The 5,995-nt window shown below is 49.0% G+C and overlaps 1 pseudogene; it reads left to right on the top strand.

Annotated features, from left to right (window-relative positions):
* The first annotated feature begins 4,274 nt into the window (after positions 1-4,274).
* LOC111760742 (5S ribosomal RNA) lies at positions 4,275-4,393 on the top strand (annotated as a pseudogene).
* The last annotated feature ends 1,602 nt before the right edge of the window (positions 4,394-5,995 follow it).

The raw sequence follows: 5,995 nt of genomic DNA, 5'->3' as shown, positions 1-5,995 counted from the left end.
ATGTGAACTGACACTTGCACAATGATGTTCATAGCAGCATTACTCAAAATTCCTAAAATATGGAATTAGCCCAATTGCCCATCAACTGATGAATGGATAAGAAAATGTGGTGTATCCATACAAGGGAATACTATTCAACAATAAGAAGAAATGAAATCAATATGTATATGACAACATGAATGAACCCTGTGGACATTATATTGAGTGAAATAAGCCAGACACAAAAGGACAAATAATGTATGGTATCACTAGTATGAACTAAATATGATGTGCAAACTCATGGAGGGAAACTTTAGACTATAGGTTACCAGGAAATAGAATGTTGGTTAAGAATGGGAGCTGATGCTTATGTGTGTAGAATTTTTCATAAGGTTTATTGTAAAAGTGAGGAAATGAATAGAGTTGATCAGAACACATTATAGCTAGTATAACAAACACTGCTGATTTATAAATGTGATTGTGCCTGTAAGAGGTCTTCTTTGGACATAAATGTCAAAAGAAAGTAATTTAGGTGATAATCCAAGGAATGTATAAATGATTTGGTGGTGGATGAAGATTAGTTTTAATAATATAAATATAAGAATGCTCTTTTACAAAGTGTTAAAAATATGGTGAAACACAGGAAAATTACAGCTAATATAACTTATGAACGATAGCTAAGTGTAATGTGCTATTTTACAGCAATGGTAAGAAGATATTATTTCAATTCTAAGGGACAACTATAGGGGTTATAAGGGGGTCTTGTGAGCCTTCCTTTTGGAGTTATGAAAATGTTCAGAAATTGGCTGAGGTAATGACAGCACAACTCTGTGAGGAAAATGAGATCCTCTGAGGGTACACTTTGAATGGGTTGTACAAAGCATGGGACTGTGTAACACAATGAATACTGTGGTGGAAGATGGACTGTAGTTAACAGAACAAATATAACAATGTTTCCTCATGAACTATAACAAATAGATAATGCTAATACAGGGTGTTAATAAACAGGTGGGTTGGGGGGAAATATACCAAATGTAAGATATGGGCTATAAGAATTATTTTGGCAATACTCTTTCATAGTTCATTGTGAAATGAATGTTTCACAACAATGCAAGCTACTGGGGGTGGGCTGATTTATGGGAGCCCTTTATGATGATACACTTGTTTTTATTGTAAGTTCACAACTGTTCCTATACACTTCCTGTTTACGTATGCTCATTATGAATGTTATACTTCAATAAATTTTACATAAAAAAAGAAAATATATGTGCAACAAATTATATAGATAAATGCAGGTATTAAGGACTTTTAAAAAAAGCACAGTAGAGAAAAACCCTTCTATTAATTCATAAATCAATAGCTGTGATAGAAATACCAAAAAGAGATTCTTTCCAATTGTCTGGGGGAACATTTAACATCGATTGATAGAATTTACAAGGCCAAATAATAACTAAACTAAAAAAATTATGGTAATGCTTTCTATAATTATAAAGATTAGCACCAGAACAAATTGATCAGAAAGCAATATGCCTTTGCGATAGATTAACTATTAGTTAAAGATTCTTAATATTATGCAAGTGAATAGTCACAGAAAGATGGAGAAAGATAATTAAAGGAGAAAAAAGAGAATGCTTATTTGTAACTCAAGTCATTACTGATTTTTGAAAAAGATACTTAAAAGGATAAATGAGAAGTGTGTGGTGATATGGTATTGGACTTTCACTGAACTGATTTTTTTAAAAGCATTCTTTTTTCCCAAAGGCAGCATTCCTTAAAAAGAAATAGTCCTCCTTTGCATGATAAACCACCCCAAAGAAGCACTAGCTTAAAACAACAACCTCTTTGGAATTTATGCTTCTCAGTTCCATTTGCTGCAACTTGAACTGAATCTCTCTTGAAGGAGTTTTTATGGAAAAATTACATCATCTTTACATCGTAGACTTAGATGTAATTGCTAGCAGAAGTGCAAGGCCACTAGACTCATGCTGGGCAAAGGACCAGATACATAATTTCCAGGGCCCAGTGAAAAATTAAAATGCATGGCACCTTGATAAAAAAGAAGTTATGAACTTCAGGATAGAGACAGCAGAGTATTAAGCTACACTCAAGTGTCCTTAGAGGACAGAACCTGGCATGAGCACACAGATTGGATGCTCATCCCCAGTCAGGAGAAAAAATACTCCCTGACCTTGGGAGTGCATTTGAAGCATGCATAGCTGCACCAATCATGGGGTAGACCCCAGCTTCATGTGACTACTGAGCACTTGGCATGAAGCTGGTGTAACTAGGAATTTAGGTTTTAATTTAATTTTAATCTTAAATTTAGAAACTGAAGCAATATGTTTGTTCTTTTTAACCCCATTTTATTGCTTCGACAGGACTATATAACTGCAGGGTGCCTAAGAGTTACCTCCTGAGAGCCTCCATGTTGCTCAAAATGTGGCTACTCTCTAAGCCAAATTCAGCATGTAAATGCATTACCTTTCCCCTAGGGTGGGACATGACTCCAGGGGATGAGCCTCCCTGGTCCCGAGGGATTACTACCAAGCATCAGCTGATGACGTAACTAGAAAAGGACCTTGAATAAAAGGGTCAACTCAGAACAGCAGAATATCTCAGCCTTCATTAAGATCAGGTGTTAAAAACTGCTTTTTGACTTTGGATAAAAGGGGGAAATGGAAAGGGCAAATGAGTTTATATGACTGTGAATCTCCAAAAAAGAGTCAGGAAGTCATCAGAGGGGTAATGCTTATGCATGCCTCAGCAGGGTACCAGAGACAGCCAAAGTAGATAGAAACCCAGGTACTGGTTGAGGCCTACAGAGACCTACAGGTTCTGTGGTCATGGCAGATGGCTCTGGAGTTCGGTGCCATGTCAGTTGGTCCTACTTTGGAGTTTGTGTTCCTGAGTGTGATGGAGTTGGACTCAGATATGAACTTTCTACACATGCGTCTTCTGTGACTTTTACCAGACCTGTGGTTGGCGTTTGGGTTGGTGTATACTCAGGACACCTGAATCTCTGGACTGTCCATGTGACAGCCAGGCCCTGAACTTCAGCAGACTTGCAACTCCTACCCTCTGGTTTATTGGGCTTACCCTGGCCAGCTAACAGGGAGGTGAAGAAGGTCAACCACCACAGCAGGGAACCAAGAGTGCCTACAACTGCAAGCAGGAGAATTGCATCCATCACCCATGTGGAATCTAAGCCCACTCTTGATGTAGAGGGGGACTGAACATAACCATCCCAGGGTCCACAGGATGGAGAAATAGAGTATGGATTAGAGTGGACTTAATGGTGTTCTGCTGGGGAACTATTGTGATTAGTAAGGGAAGAAATCGTAGTATTGATGTGGAGAAAGTGGCCACAGTAGCTGCTGATGGTAGGGAGAGACAAGAAGAGATATGATGTGGGGGCATTTTCAGGATTTGGAGTTGTCCTGGGTGGTGCTGTAGGGGCAGATGCTGGACATTGTGTGTCCTGTCATGGCCCACTGGGTGGACTGGGGGAGAGTGTAGACTATAATGGAGACTACTTTCCATGTGGAGCAGCAGTGCTCCAAAATGATTCACCAGGTGCAGTGAATGTGCCACAATGATGGAAGAGGTTGTTGATGTGGGAGGAGTGGATGGGGGGGTGGGGGTATATGGGGAACTCATATTTTTTTAATATAGCATTTAAAAAGAAAATAAAGAAGAAAAAAACGTTAATGCTTGAATTAAAATGTAAGTCTAAATACATAAGAAAGTTCAATGACATGAAATTGAGAAGCTAAAATTTCTCAATACATGTTCAATATTAATCAGAGATGGAGAGGACACTATTTTGCATACATGGGATTAAACAAAATATTAATATTAATCTCACTTTTTTAAAACTCTTTCTTAAATTAAAAAAATTTAAAACATACTCCTTCCTTTCTCTCCTGTCAATATGCCCCTCTCCCCCTTCCCCAGTAACCTGTAATTTGCTTGCTATCTCTGTGAATTTGTTACTTTTAGACATGATGTGGCAGTGATACCACACAATTTTTGTGCTCATGAGCCTTACTTATTTCACTGAACATAATGTTTTCAAGGTTCTTCTGTAGGAAAGAATATTTCATAACTTCATTTTTCTATGGCTTTCCATCAACAAATATATCAATTAAGAATTTTTTTTCTACTAGTCCGTGTAATACTGCTAAATGTTTCAAGCGGAGCATACTGTAATAACTGGGGCGGGAGCGGAAGGCTGGCGGCTGGCAGCGCAGCTGGGGCGCAGCAGGCTCTTGAGGCTGCCACCAGCAGCAGCCAGCATCGACGGCCATACCACCCTGAACGCGCCCCATCTCCTTTGATCTTGGAAGCTAAGCAGGGTCGGGCCTGCTTAGTGCTTGCATGGGAGACCGCCTGGGAATACCCGGTGCTCTGGCTTTTGCCACGCGCCGTCCCCTCCCTCTCGCTCGCCCTCCTTTTGCTAGCCCCGAGCCCGGCTTCCCGCCGCCCTCAGCGCCAGGTATGCAGGCCCCCGGCCCCCGGCCCCCGGCCCCCGGCCCCCGGCCCCAACCCCAACCCGCGCGCGCCCTTCCCTGGCGGCACAGCCACGCAGGCAGCCACGCAGGCGGCGGCCACCCAGCCCTTCCTTGGAGCTCCCAGTCCCGCACCAACCCACACGTGGCTGGGGACCGCGGGGGCCCGCGCCCACTGCGCCTGGGCCCAAGAACCCAGGACCGCTAGACCTGTCGGCGTCCGGCCGGCCCTTCCTCCGGCCCGTGCCCTGTAACCGGCACACAGGGCCTGCCCCTTCTTGCCTTTCCCCGCCTTGCTTTGGCACCACGCCCATGGGCCCCAGGCCACAGACTTCCCGTGGCCCCCTGAGCCCAGGAGACAGGCCCCACCTAACCAACCACCCACATCCCCTGGCCCCTCGGGCAGCGGGAAAGCGGGCGGTGCTCTCCCTCAGCCAGTGCGGTCGGCGCTCTCCCTCAGCCAGTGCGGTCGTTACCCCTGTGCCGACCAACGGGACACGGTCCGGAGCCCGCGAAGCAGACACACAGGCGCACGCACGCACGCACACCGGCACGTGTGCCCGCGGCCCATCGCTCCTCCCGCAAGGGGCTGGCGGCATTCAGAGCCCAAGGTGCCTGGACACACCGCCGGCGGCGGCGGAGGCAGACCGGGGGCCACCTGGCTGATCCCGGGACCCACCTGGCTGAGCCCGGGTCCCGGGCCGGTGCCTTCCCCACCTGGTCCAGCCCAAGCACCAGCACCCGCCTCCCGGGCCCGCTCGGGCCAGAGCTCCCTGCCCTGCCCGGAGGACACCCGCCGGTCCGCTGCCCGCGAGGCCTCTGGCCCGTGCCCCTCTGGCCCCAGCAGCAGCCCGGGGCCTGGCCCGTGGGCCGGGATCTGTGCTCGGGGCACGAGGGCACACGAGGGCACGGCGAGCAGAGGCGCTGGTCCTGGCAGCCCGGCTCCGCGGCCAGTTGGGCTCGCGGCTGGGAGACCGAGGCCCAGCGGTCCAGAGTGTCACTGGCGGCGGGCAGGTGTGCGGAGGCCGGGTCTCGCTAGCGGGAGACCTGAAGGAAGCGGCCTCCCGAGGGGATCTCCCCCACGGGGCGCGCGGCGCGGGTTGCAAGGGTCCCTCCCGCCGGCGGCAAGCGCCCAGGCGCCTTCTGGAAGGTCTGGCCGAGCGGGCGGCCGTGTCGCCCTCGCCTCCCGCCAGGCGCATCTGCAGGAGCTGGGCGAGCTCCGCCGTCAGCAGGCGCTGGCGACAGCGAGGCCTAGGCCGGCTGCGGCCGGGACGCCTGGAGGGGCTCGGGGTGGCAAGGCAGGGGGCCGGGGCCCCAGCTCTGCGGCCCAGGGCCTCTGCGATAGAGGCCGGGGCCCACGGCAGCCCGCAGGGCCCAGGCGCAGGTGCGCGGGCACCGAGGCCACGCCCACCGCCGCGGCCCGGGGGCGCTTCCGCTGCGTGCGCCTCGGGGCCTCCCGCTGCGGCTGGGCAGCCCCCGGTGCCAGGTGCAAGGGCCTCTGCTCTGGC

This window comes from Dasypus novemcinctus, chromosome 23, assembly GCF_030445035.2.
Source record: "Dasypus novemcinctus isolate mDasNov1 chromosome 23, mDasNov1.1.hap2, whole genome shotgun sequence".
Lineage (NCBI taxonomy): Eukaryota > Metazoa > Chordata > Mammalia > Cingulata > Dasypodidae > Dasypus > Dasypus novemcinctus.
Note: the sequence above shows the minus strand (reverse complement) of the source record. Positions and strands in the feature narration are given on the sequence as shown.